Below are 18815 nucleotides of genomic sequence, written 5' to 3' on the forward strand. Positions count from 1 at the left end.
GTCCTCACGCGTAAAAAAAAAAAAAAAAAAAAAACTAAAGAGGGGGAACACACACACACACACACACACATAGAGAGAGAGAATAAGGCAGCCACCAGATTCTCTGGACTCGAGGGCTTATACTTATTAGCGTGAACCAACTAGCCCAATACGTATCGTGGGGCGTCACGCCTCATACATAAACGAAAGGGAAAGTGGAGAGAATAGGACCTTCTTAAAAATATCAAATAAAATAAAGAAACGAGACATCGTTGATGCAGACGACAGCAAAATGTAAGAGAGAAAAAAAAAAATAATAATAAAAGATATCTCTTTATTTTTGATGTCGACTGATCATTCCGGGAGTACAGAGAGCGCAGCAGCAGTTTTTTTTTTTTTTTTTTTTTACGTTCGTCATCGATCCAGGCCAACCCCATTTTGCGCTCGGCTGCGGATTCGAGAACGATGAAAAGCAAAGAAAAAGTCATCCACTTCACCAAAGTCATTTTTTTCTGTGGCGATTTCTCTTTTTTTTTTAAAAATTTTTTTTTTTGCTTTTACTGGCTACAAACATTTTCGAGATGACGAGCGGTTTTAACATCAAAACAAGGTACGTTCTTCTTCTTTTTTTGGGGACTTTTCTCATAAAAAAAAAGGGGGGGGGGGAAACAAATTGACTTTATTTATTTTTTTTTTTTTTTACCGTTTGCCATCGTATTTTTTTTTTAAAATATATTTTGTCTTCCCTTTTTTGAGCGAACGTTGCATTAAAAGACGGCGGAATTTTCAATGAGCAAACTGCAAGACCCGTCGTTTATGGTAGCCAAATGCGTGTGCCCAATCGTTTCGATTACAGCGGCAAAATATGATGCGCCAAATGATCGACCAACATGGAAGCAACAACAAATGTTGTACACGTGAACAACCGGCGGTGATGCCCACCTTTTTACGCTACATAAAAGGAGAGGATGGGAAAAAAAAAAAAATAAATAAATAATAATTCGTTCGAGATTGAACGGAATGAAAATTGAACGCGTCCATGTTGGGGGGCCTCAACAGCTAAAGCCGATAGGGGCAGAATGGGGTGAAAAAAGCCTGTATTTTTTTTTTTTTCGAAAGTCGTATGTTTTCTAGGCAAGACGAAAGGGGACAGTAAGAAAAACATACAAAACAGGCCAAGACATCACAACAAAGTTTCATGAAACAGGCCCAAGAGGCAAAAAGGTGCTGGAACGCTTGTTTACCAGCATCCTCCCCTACAGAAGAAAACGGCCGCTGTGTGTCCAACTGTTGACGTGTCCGACCTTTTGCCTGACGACTCGCATAGAACAAAAGAAGAAGGAAAAAAAAAAAAAAAATCCAGCAAGAGACTTTACGTGTTTCTTAACTCAGCATCCGTTACCATCTGGAACGCATTCCATCAACACTATTTCTCTCTAGAAAACCAATACCTTTTTCTTTTTTTCTTTTAGGGGGGGGGGATGCCGTAGTGTTCACACACACACACACACACACACATACAAAATTCTAGAAAAAAAAAAAAAAAAAAGGGCGGACAGAGTTAAAAGAACATCATGTCTAAAATAGAAAGACTACACCCCTCTTCTTTAGGGGCTTAAAGACAAGAAGGTTCCTGGTTGTACAGCGTGTGAGATGATCACGTTACCCCCGCTGGACAACTACGGCAGAAAAAAAAAAAAAAAAAAAAAAAAGGCCCAGCGTTCAATGTGTGTGTAATCAACGTGACGGGCCAATGGAGACGGACTAAAAATCATGGGAACCTAAAAGGAGAGGGAAATCATCTTTGTGTTGTGTTTTTGCGTGGGACTTGAATATGACGTGTGCCGTTTTACTTCCCGCCCCCGATGTGTGGCCTCGAAGAACAGAGGAAATTGAACTTGAAAAATCGGAATAATAACTGACTTCCGGTGATTTCAGGAAGAAAAAAAAAAAATTGCAAACGAACGGATGCCTTCTCTAATAAACGAATCCAATTTTATCGATTTTCTTTTTTTTTTTTTCAAATTTTGAAACAAAAACATTACAGAGTCTATTATTCTTTTCTGATTGGGCCTCTCGCCAATAGATCACGTACGAACAAATAAATCAAGATTAGATATCCTCTCCTATTTCTCTCTCTCTCTCTCTCTCTCTCGTCTGTTTGTACATATTCGTGCATTTCCATTTCCCCTCGTAAAAGAGAAAGAAAAACGAATGGATCGATACGAACACGTGCCCGAGTGGCTCACTCTCTTTGAACGCGCGATCTTCCTTCCCCGTCCCAACTTCCTACTATGTCCCACCCGTAATAATAAGCTTCACCAATAGAGCCACGAGCGTACTGCGTTCGGCAGTTGCGTTCATTTATTCTTTTGACTTAACTATTGCATCATTTGTACCGTACGGTACACAAAAAAAAAAAAAAAAAATCTCGGCCGAAAAAAAAAACAAAACAAAAAGAAACTCGCATGTTTTGACACGGTGTTTAAACTGACAGTTTGTGTCAACGTTCATTATCTGTAGCTGCGTATTTTAACAAACAGTTTACGCGGTTTTGTTTTTTACAACTTGTCTCGTGCCTGTCGTTTACTCGTCCATTTTCTTGTTTGTAAAAAAAAAAAAAAAATGTTGGCCGTTCTATTTTTTTGTTTTCCCGAGGTGATAAGAAATGTCCGCGTTTTGTTTTTCTTCTACGGTCAGCTGATTGTGAAGAGAAAACACGAGCAGGTTGGAAGCGAAACCAATGAAAATATATGGGAAAACTAGATATTGCGGCCGACGCAATCATCTTTCACGTTTCGTGATTGCGGTTAAAAACTATTTGCAGATGCACGACTTTGAGTGATGCAAAGCAGTTGGGTGATGAATGAGCGCGCACCGGATGAATAAACGCCTGGAATTTGATGGAGAAAAACAACAAGAAAAAAATAGAAAAGTTTTCGAAAAGATGCCGATTAAAAATGTTTTAGATCTCGTAATTCCCGTCCGTCGTCAGGGTAAACGTGGCTCGTTTAAACGCGACTAATCTGCCGATTGCGTGAACCCATAGCTTCTGTTATCAGTTGTGACCTACATTTGCTGCTCTGCTTTTCGCTTTCGTCTTCGCTCACCGTCGCGATGCTGTTAATCAATGAGAAAGTAAACATCTACCGTCGAAGGCACGGCCTTGAAAGATCAAAGTGCGACACACAGCTGTGTCTCTCTCTCTCTCTCTCTCTCTCTCTCTCTATCCGTATGATACGTGTAATAAATAGTTGTATAACAAGAGTTAAAGCCTCAACGCAATCTCTCCTTTTTTTCTTCATTGTCAGTTTGCTCCCGATTCGGAAATTTCTCTCAAGGTTAAAAATGAAAAAAAAAAAAACTCTCGAGCTTTGACCATATCTGGATGATGATTATTCTCGTAGGCTGGCCGAAAAGAAAAAAAAAACAAAAAAACAGGTTGACCATAGGCACGTTCCTGTAACGAACGTTGCGTGTTCCTGTCGACTTGTGCTATTAAAAAAAAAAAAAAACGTGGAGCACTATCTCGGGGGAAACTATTATCTAAAACCATCATCTCGATTTTGATTTTTAATGCCTTCAAGACTTTTCATGTTTCGCCTGTCTATCTCTCTCTCTCTCTCGCTTTCTTGTTTTTGCTTCACGTCACGTTTGAAGGGCAGCAGACGCGACACGTCATCAAAATCCCGGCGACTTCAAACAATCCTTCTCACGGTATTTCCGTCTGCTATTCTCCAAACCCCCCCCCCACCCATAAATCTTTAGCCACTCCCCAGTTGCGCACCTGCATCCCACCAAAAATTCTTATCGTCTTCCAGTGTTTTATTCGCCCATTTTTTTTTGTTTCGTCTGGCTTTTTTATTTTTATTTATTTTTTTTCTTCTAAGTTTTGAAATAAAAAAAAAAAAAAGAAATAGAAAAAAAAAATATTCGTCACGACACGAAAATCTCGTTCAACAATTCACTCACGCATCTCTGGTCGACACTGTTGCCGATCGAAATGAAAGTGAAAAAAAAAAAAAAAAAATTCAAAATGGACGTTGGGAATAATAAAACATTTCATCACGGCCATAAGGTGGCAAATAAAAATGGGGCCGCGGGATTGAATGAGATTCCAACGAGTTGTCATTGAAATGAGATCGGCACTTTGCGGGTAGATGGGGGAAAAAAACCCCCCCCAAAAAACATTGATTTGCCCTACGATTGAACAAAACGATTGCAACTATTTGTTTAGCCGTGATACGTTTAAAAAAAAAATAAAAGCCGATGCAATAACAAGAACCTGACCGCAAAGTGAATCGCTGATTGGCTTTCGCTCGACGCTAATCCCGCGTGACTAGACAAATTTCAAACCACAAAATGTCTTTTGAAAAAGAAAAAAAGGGATCTTTTCATTGGCCGACTACGTCCAAATAAGGTTAGATGGATGAAATTTCGTTCAACGTGCGGACCAAAGAGAAACGGGAGTAACACCGGGTGTTGGTGTGCTGACAAACGTGTCGGGCTACAGTTGCGACACTCCAATGAAGAATGGCGTTTGTTTTTTTTCTTCTTCTTCTTCTTCTTCTGCTGCTGGGCAAAATGTAATAAACTAGAGAGAAAATGAAGACGCAAGCAAGAAGAAAAAAAAAAGTGGGGGGGGGGGGACATAAAATGCTCAGCACAAGAAAAGAAAGAAGGAAAAAAAAGTGCGGCAGACGTTGCTACTAAACTGAGAAAGCAGCGGCGGGTTGAAGTTCTATTTTTAAGAAAAAAATTTTGGAAAAAAAAAAAAAAAAAAAATTTGGAACATGACCAAAAAAAAAAAAAAAAAAAAAAAAAAAACTCTGCTACTGAACTACGTTTACTAGCGTTCAAATTTATTTTTTTTTTTTTTTTGAAAACTAATATCCCAGCCAAGAAACTAATAAAAAAAAAGAAAAAAGAAAATCTCTTTTTATCGTTATCGTCAAAGAGTCCTCAATGGACGGAGAGTTTTGCTACCCACTTTGACGCCCCGTCAGATCCTAAGCGCATAAGGAAAAGAAAAAAAAAAAAATGGCGTCATCATCGCGCAATATAACTCAAGTGCTTTGGCCGTACAACAGCAGCTCCTTCTCACCTATATCTAACAGACACAATACGAAAGAAAAATCCACGCGTCGTGCATTTGAGGCGATAGCTGAAATTAAACTGCGAAATACGACCTCCAAATTTGAGTAAAGGGGCGCATGAAAAGAGACAACAACAAAAATAAGTTTGTTTTTTTTTTCTTTTTTGAATCGAGGCTAATTCCAGTCGTTTATCTTTTTTTTTTTTTTTTTTTTTTTTTCACGTCGTGTTTTTTTTTCTTAGTCGGCCTCCACATCGTGATTTGTTTCTCCTTCCTTTTTGCTCGCATTTCCCTCTTTCGTTGTCGTGTCATTAACTATGTGGAAAACTCACGTTTCTGACCGAAAGCCAGGCGCCAAAATATTCCCGACGAGAAATATATAAAATGCGGAACCCAGAGAGAGAGAGAGAGAGACCGGAATACCTTTACAAAAATAATACGGAACGAGGCCAACAAGTATACAAGTGCTCCTAAAGGAAAAGATGGCGTCTTTGGACAACACTGCCCCCACCCGCAATTCTCCAAACTCGAATCAAATAACAACGAGAAAAAGAGGGCGACACATTTACGTTCGATGAATATCGACAAAATGTCTGCGTTTTCAATGACAGGTGTGTGTGTGTGTGTGTGGCTAACGATCAAGGCCATTTTGTTTGCTAACTTCAACCTCGAATGATTCTAACGTACCCCCGTCCCTGTCCACGCTCGTTGTCATCATCTCGTTAATTTTGCGCACACAACAGCCAGTCTTTGCGCATACAACTTTTTTCTCTTTGAGGAGTTAGGCTCGTTCGTTTATCTCTCGTGTGTCACGACGACGCAACAACTCGAGAAAGAAGATGGTGAATGGCAAGAATCATCCAACGCAAAAGAAAACAAAACAAAAAATACTGTTAATCTTTAAGCTAAACAAGAAAGAAAAAAAGATGAAAGAAATTTTTGGATGACTTGTTTTTCTCTATTAAATTGTGAATGGAAATAAATCCGGTAATAATAAACGCGCCACCCCCCCACACGAAACGAAGGAGGGGGGGGGGGATGATGGCGGAGTCGAAGAGATGCCTCGGATCGATAATGTTACAAAGAGGGAAAGGAGGAGTTTTAGCCGGGCGTGTTTGCGCTCCGCTACACACAACATGGACGCTGGGGGAGTGTGTGTGTGTGTGTGTGTGGAAATAGAGATCATCTACAACTCTAAAGATTATGCAAAACGAATTGAATAATAAAAAAAAATACTTTCCACAAACGCAAGAACGAAAATCAATGACCAAAAAGTCCCCCCTCCCAACAGATAAAGAATTCACTTCATTTGCATACGTAAATGAAAGCGAAAAGATAGTTTTCTTGAATGAAAAAAAAACAAAAATGTCAAAGATAATCAAAATGTTTTGAGGAAATAAAAAAAAAAAAAAAACAAATTTTAAGTTCGAGGATACGTGACGTGATTTCAACTTTTCGTTATGACGCTCCATTTTTTGTCACTTTAGTTCTCATCCTCAAAGCGGAAAGGATTCCCCTCCTTTTCGATTTCTCATCTGCATACAGACATGACGCAAAAACTCTTTTTTTTTTTCCCACTAAATTCATTAACCCTTACGTCACTTTGCTTTTCTTTCAAATACCCACAGCCAGAGGTGATGGCAAAAAAAAAAAAAAAAAAAAAAGCTTTTTCTCTTTGAAAAACGAAAGGTGGGGGATAGCAAAATTTACCTTTTTTCTTTGTTGTCCTTTCCTCTTATTTGTCTGTTTCTCTAATCCGTAATTCTTCTTTAAATCATTTAAAATGAAAGAAAAAGGAAAGAAAAAACAAAAAAAAAAAAAATGTCGTCGTGGGTCGTTCAAGCAATTTCCATTTTCAGAAGGGGGCGTTCGGGAACTGCGAAAAGGCGTCTCACAATGGGCTCGCACAGAAAAAAAAAAGAAAAAACACAAATTCACACAACCGGACACAACTAGGGCGACAATGGATGTAAAATACGGAAATTCGATTCAAGTCGCTTCTTCTTCTTGTCGGTTGTTATTATTTTTTTTTTTTTGACACATTGGCCACCTGACGCAGTCCAAACAAACGCTCAACTGTAATGACAATCTAACCGACAGCAGTTGATGATGTGACTCTTTTCTTCCAAAACCAATCGATGTCGCACTCGACGGAAGTAAGAAAACAAACAAACAATTGAGGTTCGAACGGGAAAAAAAAAGACACACGCACTGACGACCGGAATCACATTTAAAAAATTCAGTTTCTTTTCTCGAAGAACGAGAAAGAATAAAAATTTTTTTTTTCTTTTTTAAACAAAAATTCTTTTTTTTTTTTTGTTTGTGTGTAGGCAGTTGCGTGTGTGTGTGTGTGTGACTGAAACGGACCAACTGAAACTGAAGCGGCGCCCAGGAGGTCGAGCCAGCTTAGGGCCGGTGGCGCTAGTGTCGCTCTCAAGAAGCCGGCGCGCGCATCGTCCAAATACGAAAATCACAAGGTTTTTTTTTTTGTTTTTTTTTTTTGTTCGACTCGATATGGAGCATGCGCTGATCTCATTTCAACCATCTTGTCCTCGACGTGATGGCCATCTTTTTTTCTTTTTATTATTATTTCTTTTTACACGCCTTTTTTTTTTCTTCTCCTTCTCCCTCCCTTCGCATTTTATTTAGTCCGTTTACAACAACCAGATTCAACTACTTTTTTTTTTTTCCTATTTCAATTATGGTGATTGCTTCTCGTTTTGTTGTTGTTGTTAGATCACACAACTTTTCTTTCCTTTTTTTTTTTTAATGTTATTCGCTCCGCTATGCTCGAAACTCTCTCCCTCCCCGTTCAAATTCAAAGACATCAACAAACCGGTTCTTTATTTTTCTAGATGACAATTCGATAACAAAAACAAAAATGAGGGGGACTTTTTTTTGTTTTGTTTTGTTTCTTCTTCTTCTTTGAACGCATGAAATTTAAAGGTGTAATAAGTTTGGCACATGTGGCAATAAGTGCCCCCCCCCCCATTTGCTTATCTTTAATGGTCTTATTATTAGCAATGATTCCCCCCCCCTTTATTATCATTATTTTTTCAGCACACAAAAAGTAGAAGGATCGACATAGAACTTGAGTGCATCGTTTTAAATGTTCTTTAAAAAAAAAAAAAAAAAAAAAAGGGGGGATGGATGGGCTCGGGAGTTGTTAGCTACGTATGGATTTTGACGTGCGCAAATTCAGAACGTGTTAGCACCGTGACGAAATGTGCGCAAGCCGACCGTCGCGCCATCTCGAACGCCTTTGACACTTTGAAGAGGAAATCGTCAATGTTTTTTATTCTTTGCCTGTCCGTCACGATCCAATTCCCGTCCATCATCAGAAAACATCCGCCAATTATCTTTTTTTTTGTTTTGTTTTTGTTTTTGTTTTTTTTTCTTGATGATAGAGTAAGACTGGCTCTCAACTATGTCATTACATTAAATCACGAAGCCTCCCACCTCCATCGGGATGAGCTCGTTACACTCGCGCCTAATCACGAAAAATGTATAGTAAAACCTCCTTCTATTCCCGCCTTTTACATCAACAGACCATGTATATACCATTATTTGATTTATTACGGCCATGTTATTAGATTTTAAATGTAGACCGACGTTTCGTTTACGTGAAAAAAAAAAAAAAGAAAGAAACGGATGATCGTTTGGATCAATCAACAATTAAGGAGGGGCGTGGTGTTTCATCGGACAAAATGGCAAACACGGCAAAAAAAAACAAAAAAACGAACAACCGAAAGAAATAGATCCGAGTTGCTGACGATGTTATCTAACAAAAGTTTTTGTTCCGATGGTCGTGATAGACCACACAAGAAAAACAAATGAATAGCTCGACGCAAAAAATTGAAACGAACAAAAAAAGGGGACGTGATAAGGCGCATACACCACTTTGCAAATGAAAATGATAGTTGATTTGTTTGTAACATTAAATAGTGGGTCAAGTCTCGATAATTGCCAGTCGGGGAGGTAACCTTGACACAACATGTAATCTCGGTGCGATCCAGGTGTTGTTCCATCACCGAAACAAGACGAAACACAACTCGATCATATGGCCAAACAAAACGCGTTAAACAGAGGGAAAAAAAAAAAAAAAAAAAAAAAAAAAGGAGAGCGCATTTTGGCATCCGATTTTTCTATGCCAAGGTCTCACAAATTAGCGTTGGCTTGACCATTATGCGTCTCGGACAAAAACAGCAACAGCCGCCAAATAAATCAAAAAGAATTTTTTTTTTTTTTCCTTTAAGTTTTTTTCTTTTTTTTTTGCGTCGTGCCGCACACTCTATTTATTTTTTTGTTGTTTTCTTCTCACGCCGTCAGCCCAATCTTAAAAAAAAAAAAAACATCTTATGGCGGCCCAGAAAAAAACAAAAACAAAACACGATACATCCTAAGCCTGGACACGGCAATAACGCCACCTGACGCCACCACGTATTACATGTGCCGCATGAATAGACTTCTATTCTTTTTTTTTTTTTTTTGTCGGGATCGGAATTTTACGATATTTGTTTCGTTCACTGAGCTCATTTCTTTTTTTTTTCTTTGTTTATCTACTTTTTTTTTATGTCAAACGCCATTTTTTTTTATCAGCCGACTGTCGGCCCTGTTTTTTGGTTTTTTTTTTTATTTAATTCCTTACGTCGCCGTGTGTTGTTCGCGCACAAGGGGCCGACACGACTTCATACCTTGGCCTACGTCGTTGCGTCAACGTAAAAAAAAAAAAAAAAAAAAAAAAAAAAAGGTGAGCGCATTAACGGAAAATGTTGCGGGAGCCAGTGAACTTTGATCGTGGGTTGACATACATAAAGTTCTCTTGTATGACGCCGATTTGTTGGAAAAAAATTCGCGAATGTGTGTGCGCTTCCTTAAAAAAAAACAAAAAAACAACAACAACACGAGTTTTAGCGTGGGATTCAGACGGTGGGCGTGAACGTAACGTGTGGAAAGAGGCGCAGGGGATGTCTAGGGTGTGGAGCTAATAACAATTTTGTTATTGATCCAAAAGTGTAGGCATTAGAATAAAGCGGGGCGATACGTCATCATGTCCTACGCAAAGGCCTGCAGGCGATATCAGGTTACCTTAAACCGGGGTCCGTTTGAAAATTTTCAAAAATCGCAACATTCGTTCCTCACATTTTCGCAAAGTTCAGGCCCGTCTAGGCACCTCTTTCAAGCCAGACACGTTTTCAACAACAAGAGAATCTCAGACTGAGAATGGGTAGGATTATATAATTTTTTTTTTTTTGTTTTTTTTTTCAAGAGAAAAAATGATAGAAGTTTGGCGCCTTGGCCGTCATTTAAAAGGCTTTTCTCCGAAAGGCAAAAGGGACGGGAGAAAAAAAAAAAATCGACGTTTTAACAGGTCTTCTTCTTCGAATGGTGTGCGTGTGTAACGTGACAGTGGCAAGTGAACCAAAAAAAAAAAAAAAAAAAATTTTGAAAAAGCAAAAGTTTTTTTTTTTTTTTTTTTGACAAGTAAAAAAATAAAAATAAAAAGGAAACGAGCTTTCGATCTATTAGTGCAAGAGATAAGCAGTTTATAAAGTACAATCTGTTCGATGGTCTGGCCAATGGAGTTTATACTCGACTATATAAAAAATGCAATGCAAATTTCCTGTTTATTTTATTTTTTTTTCTTTTTAAATAAATCGCTTCCATAAAATGGATCGACTGAAAAATAAGAAATATGAAAAGAACTGGATATAGCGAGAAGAGAGAGAGAGAGAGAGCTTGTCTTTTATAATATCAGACAGGTCGTCGGCACTTGTTCTACAGGAATCTCGGCTACACGACTCTGCTGCGGACGCTGTTATCGATGGTTATTTAAAAAAAAAAGAAAAAAAAAAAAGAAAGAAAAAGAATTCCGTTTTCTCTAGTTTTTACAAAGAAAAATGTGCAATCGACTCGGCCAAAAGTCCATCTCCTGCGTGTCAAAACCGGTTGCAGTGTTACGTGTTTTTTTAGCGACGCAATGAAAGAAATTCATAACACAGTGATTCTCCTTCTCTTTAAACCGGTTCGACTTGTTCGTAGAAAAAAACAAAACAAAACAAAACAAAAAAATCTACAAACGAAAAATGCTTACACATACTGACGTTACACATTAATGTACGTTTGTGCAAAGAATTATTGACGCAGTTCTCCTCCCGTGAAAACCTGCTTGTTGTACGACGAGGTCAATCGCCAATCGTAAGGTTTTCTCCTTGCTCTTAAATCAAGTCGATTTCCAAAATCACGACGTCAAAAATGAAATGAAATCGATCGCCGAAAATTGAAAGGAAGAACGGAAAATTGTTGTGTGACAAATTCACGTGTAAAAATTGCGGTAATCATTTTGAATTCGAGATTGCCGAACAATGACATCACGACCTCAATGCGTCTGTCAATCACAAACCACACAGAGATTGAATTTACACATAATTTTATCACACACACACACAACAACAACAAAAAAAATAATAAGAAACGGTTGCGCCATTGATTGACGCAACCCCCCACCTCATCATGTCCCGCGCGATTTCTCTTTGACCGCTGCGTTCACATCGTGTGAAAAATAATAAAAAAAAAAAAAACCCCAAAAAAAAAAAAAAAAAACAAGAACGTGAACGAAAAACACAAAACGGCAACGCGGGACGACCGCGGCATAGGTAATTGCCCGTTGTATATGTGCGTCCAATATGAAACGAAGAGAGACGCTGTCCGATCACGCAACTCTTCATTTTAGTGGGTTCCGTGTAGCTAATAATCATCAACAACAACTTCCTCCTCCTCTTTTTTTTTTTTTTTTTGTTAACTGACTATTCTCTTCTTTTGCCAACTAAACAAAAAAAAAAAAATCAACGACTAAACGTCTATACGTTTACGTCTGTGCGGGATGTGAAAATAAACGCAAAGCTGCACCCATCTGCAGATGGAAAAAAACAAAAAAACACGCTACGGCCATTTGCTCGGGTCACGCACCATTCCCCCCTCCCCCAACCGTTATTCACATACAACCATTTTTCTCGTTCATTTGGTGCCCAGTTGATATTCGCGCTCCCGATTTTTTCCCGACTACAGAAAAAAAAACAAAAAAACTTGTCAACTGTGTGTTGCGTGACCCAATTTTGTGGTTGCTGGCCCAGAAAAAAAAAAAAAACACTTTTTACAAAAAAAAAAAAAAAAAAAAAAAAAAAATCTTTTGACTAATGACAATGATAATATTGTAGTAATGCCATTCCTGTTCTTTCCCAATTTGTTATTCACGTCTGGAGCCTCGTGATTTGGATGACAATCGTCTCGTTCAGGGCTTTGCGCACATCACGTGAAACGGGATTTGATTCAATGTGCTTTCTTCCTCACATACATATTCGCGTGTTTTTTTTTTTTTTTTAAATTTTATTTTCTACACCAACGTGTTTCCCTAAGGCTAAAGAAGAAGGTAGACAACAACAACAAAAAAAAAAACAAAAAAAAAAACAAACAATTTTTTTCAACGGGTTTTCACGGCCGGGGCTTTAGGGAGATGCTGACCAATGGCCGGGGATAATCATAAAAAGAGATGACCGAAGGCTAGACCTGACTCCTCTCTCTCTAACGTTACTTTCATTATCTGTCCATCTTTTTTCCCTTTTGATCTTTTTCGATTGCAGCCCCCGAGGACTGAAAGCGAGAAAAATCGTTTTTCTTTTCAACAATGGGGAAGAAACGGGAGACGTCACAAACGTTAGCGGCTGCCGGTTGTTGTTACATTCCACCCCTCTGAGAATTACACGGCGTAACAACAAAATGATTGGTTTATATGTATACAACTATCCTTGTTTCGGTCGTTGAGTCGGAAAATATATATATATATATATATATATTTTTTTTTTTTTAAAGTTTAAAATTTTTTTTAAAATTTGCTTGAGGGCAAACTGAGAGCATCAAGGGCAAAACATTTCGTTCTCTTGCGTTTAAAGATCACATCAGTCCGTTACTTTCTCTTTTTTTTTTTTTTCTTTCTTATTCTTTGGAGAAAATTCATTCCCCCCCTGTTTAAAACTATTATTATTACTGGTGTTGAAATTTACTTCCCCTGTTGTTAACTGATGGTTCCTTGATAGAGAATGACGGATCGGCCTCTGATTCAACATCCAACAAATCTCCCACGACAAAGACGAGGGGGAGAAAAGAGATCTCGATGATTTTTATGCTCTACAGAGCGCGGGTCACGAAACGCATTGGCAAAAAAAAAAAAAAAAAAAACGAAAATGTGATGACGGGACTCGTTGAAGCTTTTTTTTTTTTTTGGAAAAGGGGGAAAGAAAAAATGAAGCCATTCAGCAATTAACGTGGGAGAAGATGATGGATGAATAATCAATGAATCAATTTGCATCGATCGCCCTATGGCGAACGCATCATTTCCGCGCGGCTACGCGGCCCGTTCGTTTGGGATGAGGGTCTCTGGCAATTGGCCATTGCACGCAGAAAAAGAAAAAAAAAAGAAGGTTATTTCCAATTTTACGATCATTTCTTTTGTGGCCATTGACGTAGGATGGAAATCATAAATTTTTTCCCGGTTCATTTCCCGCGGGCCGCAGAAACAGACACTGTCGGTTCCCGTTACGATTCAAATTTGCATTGCGCGAGGATGTATCTCTATACGAAGCACAAACTCCTCCTCTACCGTCTCGGCAGCTAACGAATATTTGAAAAACATCCGTCGTTATGAGCCCAACCCCAGAAGCTAAAAAAAAACAAAACAAAAAAAAAAACAGCAGCCGAAGTGTTCCAGCCTTTCAAATAAAACAAACAAAAGATTTTTTGTTTTGTTTGAGGTGTGAAAGCTAATAGACACACGCGCTGAAGATGAATCAAAGGGACAGGTGCTTTACATGTACAGAACTTAAAGGAGTCGCCATACAAGGTTACCACCGCCCACACTTGAAATTCAATTGTTTTTCTTTTGTTGCTCTATCGGGGGGGAGAATAGACAAACGAAAATGATGTCATCCAACACGAATTTTCGGCCTTTTGAATGAATAAAAGAAAAATAGAAGGTTCCTCTTTCCCCCCACGTCGTGTTTTTACGAGTCCTAACGGAGGATGAGACTGGGATATAAAACAGCAAGAATGTTTTTCTTTAATTCAGGGCACTTGGTTCTTTTTTCTTTTTATTGTAGCATAGAAAGAGCCGGTCACGAAAGACCCACCACGAATGATGAAAAGGTCATCAAAACGACAGACATGACGGTAGTTCATCACATCCAAACAAATGACTGACACGGTACGTAAAAACCTTCGACTTTGAGGTTTTATTTTTTGAAGGATTGAGAACGGAAGGTGCAGATGAACTTTAGTGACTTTTCCTTGATTTAATTTTCGTCCCACTTGTAATGACCTCTCGCCTTTCGAGAAAAAAATAAAAGAACCAGAGCACATCAATTTATCGCAATTTCCAATACCATGAAAAATCGTGTTTAAAAAAAAAAATCGATTCGAATGGCAATCAAATAGAAAACCTTCAATACGTTTCCGTCGTTGGCCCGGCCAAAGTACGGGCCATACGGCGTATGGTATTTTACGTACACCATACGGCAAACAACTTCCGTCATTATCCTTTCTCTGTTGGACGTCTCTATTCTCCAACCCCACCGACAAATGTTGTTCGCATTTGCACGGCTTCATCGTCGTCTTCCTCATTGCACAGACTTGAACGACACAACAATTCTTTTTAATAGTTTACCCACTCCATCAGACCAATCTAAGGCTTCCCCCTTTTTTTTTTCTCCTACACTACGAATGTTCTTCCATTTTTTGTTGTTGTTGTTGTTGTACTAGCCGCTTATTGAACGTTGTACGTCGGCTATAAGCGATACATCAATGTCGAGCCTCTGGCCGAGCAATCAATCCACACACACACACACACACACACCAAACAAAAAAAAAGAAAAGTACGAAACACAATCAGCCTATCCAATATATGGATAGAGTAAGAACAAGGATATTTGTTCACGATGCCTTTCTTGTTATTTCGGGTTGCGAGTTTTCGTTAAGAGAGAGAGAGAGTCTGGGGGTATCGAACAAAAAAAAAAAAAAGGGTATGTGTAGAATCAGTTGAGCTTGTTAAAAGATTCAATCACAAGGCGGATTGAAGCGGCACCTGAAGCCATTCTGGACTGACGCGAGGCAAGTAGCAGCCCAATCTACTACACATCCAGCAGCTGTGTGTGTGTGTCTATTATTTTCTTGTGTATGTGTGTAACAGAAAAGGGAGTAGTTCTCAAGTAGCCCGAATCTCATGAATCGGAAATCAAACAACAAGGGCCAACTAATGAGTTGAATGGCATAATAATAACATGAGAAAAATGAAAAGAAAAAAAACAACCAAAAAAAAGCTATCAGATTTTTTTTTTTTTTTTTGTTAGATAACAAATGACGGGATCAATGACTTTTACGTGATTAGGATTTTTTTTTTTTTTTCCCTTACGCTTCCCTAACGAACACGAATAAAAACAACAACAACAAAATATGAAGACTAGAAGAAGACTTCCCCCTCTCTCTCAATTTATCAAGGGAAGAACTGGTCGAAACACACACCCGGACAGTGTACCGTTTTGTTCCAACTGATTTACACTTGACTGTGTGATTGAAATCAAAATAAAAAAAAAAACTGTTAAGATATCCCCCCCGCGATAGGCAAAATAGCGCGATAGATTGCTGGATGCTAACTACGAACGGTCTTTGACCTTCCAAAAAAAATAAATAAAAGGAAACAATTTTCACGCAACCCTCGACGCCCTTTATCATTCCTCCCTTTTTTTTTTTTTCTTTCCTTGTAAATAACATTCCGATGGTAAAGGTGGACGGGTGGTCCGGTTTTCCCCCTTTTCCGACTTTTTAGATTTTCAGAATATACAAAAATGGACCATCGACTCGCATTACGGGCAGGATAACATTAACAACCGACCACTGAAAAAAAAAAAAAAAAAAAAAAAGAGAGAGAACGGCCAAACAAAACAAAAAAAAAACGAATGGTAATCACGAAATGTTTGAAAAAAAAAAAAGAATTCGAAAAAAAAAAAGAATCAAGTGACAAAGAAGGAGCGCTGGCCTTTCATTTTCCAAAAAAAAAAAAAAAAAAAAGAAGAGGAGGAGAATTGCCTCATCAGATAAGACAAATAAAAAAAAAATTCTAAAAATAAAAATGAAACAAAAAAGAAAAAAAAAGGAGAAGCTTCTTGATGCGGCATTGTCGTCGTGCCGGTTTCCCGCTGTGTCAGCCAGTTGAATCGAACCAACTGACGAAAAGGGGAAAAGCTTCGGGAGTGGACGTTTCAAAAAAAAAAAAAAATAAAAATAAAAATAAGATTTGAAAAAAAAAAAAAGAAGCTGACGATCGAATGATGCGGCAGCAGTTGCCGTACACAATGGGCTAACACAACAACGGGAATGGAAAAAAAAAAAGCGAACAGCAGCGCGAATCATCAAAAAAAAAAAAGCAAAAGAATTCCAGTCATGCAAAGCAGATGCTGGTGACCTCTCTGCCGTGTTCTCGACGGGTGTGTACACGCAAAAGCACCTTCCACACGCGCGCACACACACAACAAGAAGTCCCGTTAGCCCCGTGACTGGAGAAAAAAAAAAAAATGTTCACGTCGATCGAGTTCAAAAAACCGACCGAACGTTTGAAAAAAAAAAAAAAGCTCTTCCTTCTTTTTCTTTCTTTGAATTGTTTCCCTTACAGCCAGTTGCGCGAAAAAAAAAAAGAAGAAGAAGGGCCAAAAAGTCCTGTTCGTTTTTATTAAATCTCCCCTAGCAGCATCGCTTCAATTGCCTTTTCTTGAACTTGGCCTTTTTAAAAAAAAAAAAAAAACATATTTTTATTCGTTTATTTATTTATGACCGTGCCTCTCGGTTATTTTTATTGCGGCACAAGTGTAGGAGGAAAAGTGAAGAGGTCATCACTCTCACAATTGTGTTTTGCGAAAAAAAAAAAAAATACCGGACAGTTTCATATTCTCCATCATTCAAATGTGCCCATCAATTATCGAATTGATGGTTGAAAAAAAAAAAAAAATTGTGGTTAAAAATAATTAACGCGATTTCAAATAAAGAGCCAACCAGAAAAAAAAAAAATAACATCTCGATGTTATGCGCAGAGAGAGATGGGGAAAAAAAAAAAAAAACGAAATTGAAGGTACTACTGTGTACATACGGCGTGACCGGTTACGTCCGGGTCTTGATAAAAAAAAAAAAAGAAGAATTTGTTCCGCCCGTCTGTGTGTTCAGATTGCCGCCACAGCCAAAGCGAAACAATTATAACAGACTCGCGATACTTGTTGTGATTTTGACTGTCGGCGGTCGGCAAGAAGGTTCCCGATGAACCTGACAACCGGCGGTCGTGTCTAACGCACGATACTGTAAAAAAAAAAAAATAAAATACACACACACCCGCAATGGCTCTCCATCCATCTTTTCAAAAATAAAAAAAAACCCTCAAAAAAAAAAAAAAAAAAAAAAAAAAGATTCTTCATTATCTTATCGTTCATTGTTTTTCATATCATCAACCAAACGCAATGTTTTCTAGCATCGGTTGAGGAAAAAGAATTATGAATCGGTATGCGATACGCAAGGCTGACGTGCGCGATAATTGCCACATTTTCTTATAAATTTCTAGTATCGAAACGTGTGACTCGAGTTTGCACAAACACGAGAAAAATGAGTCACAGTCGTGAACAAAAAATAAAAGTTTATCTTTAAGTTTGTCCTACCTTGTGTGTGTGTGCATTTAGTTGAAACGGCGTAATCGATACGCTGAATAATTATCCCGTTGCTGGCGCGTTGTTTGTTTTGTTTTGTTTGTTTTTTTTCGTTTTGTTGTGACTTTGAAGAAAGAAGTTTTCACGTCGCCGCACAACAACAACAACAACAACTACACGACACTATTCAATTCACCGGCCACGAGTTGTCGCGCTAAAAATGGTCGCGTGTTCGTTGCGCACCACTTTCTCTCTTGTTGTTTTTGTTTTTCGACTCGTTTTGCAAAGTACACAAACACTTTTGACTGTTCGCGTGGCCGCTTCGGCGCACTGCTAACACGATAATTGTTCCCGTGTCCGCCTGCGTTCACAATCCCCACACACACAAATTCTCAATCAAATCCTTTGGTTTGACGCGCCACCTGTTAAACGAAAAAGAAAAAATTTATTAAATCTAAAAAATTGAAGGGATAAATTGAATTGCAGTTTTTTTTTCTTTTTCATACTTAATTTGATATAGGTGAAATCTTGCGCTTTTTTTTTTTAAATTTAAATCCAGAGAAATGATGGCGAAACGAATGAAGAAGGAACGCCAGAGATGCACAACTTGGCCAGACGGCGGCGTCTGCTTCAATGGGAAACATTCTCCAGCAGTTCCAAAGTCTCTTTTGCCAGTCCCCCCCTTTACGGACTTTGATGCGTCTACACGAGCAGCTCCCAACACGTACGAGATAGTCCATGGAGGAGGAGCCTGAAAAATATTCAAAAAAAAAAAAAAAGAAGGAGAGGTTTGTGTGAGTCCGTAGTATATAGCCTACACGTTGGTATAATAATATAACGTAACACACCAGATAAGGCTATAGATGTATAATATTTTCAAAGAGAGAGTTCTATGGCTCCCCCTTCCGGGCACTTGAAAAAAAAATAATAAAATAAAGAAAACAAAAGTCACCTTATTCTTCATTTCTGTCATGAGGAGAAGCAAAAAAAAAAAAAAAAAAAATATTTAA

General features: G+C 38.4%; 1 protein-coding gene across 2 annotated transcripts in view; it reads right to left on the bottom strand.

Moving 5' to 3' along the window:
• LOC130687297 (SH3 and multiple ankyrin repeat domains protein 2-like) overlaps nt 1-17985 on the bottom strand; it is a 30908-nt gene extending 12923 nt beyond the window's left edge. Inside the window, exon 1 of one of the 2 annotated variants that reach the window (XM_059495171.1) lies at nt 17818-17985. The gene's annotated coding sequence lies outside the window, so the exon portion shown is untranslated. Of the gene's footprint in view, nt 1-6784; nt 7118-17817 lie in introns of those variants that run through there. The other variant, XM_057510457.2, reaches the window with a different exon arrangement.
• Nucleotides 17986-18815: the final 830 nt, after the last annotated feature.

The sequence above is a fragment of the Daphnia carinata genome, chromosome 4 (assembly GCF_022539665.2).
Source record: "Daphnia carinata strain CSIRO-1 chromosome 4, CSIRO_AGI_Dcar_HiC_V3, whole genome shotgun sequence".
Lineage (NCBI taxonomy): Eukaryota > Metazoa > Arthropoda > Branchiopoda > Diplostraca > Daphniidae > Daphnia > Daphnia carinata.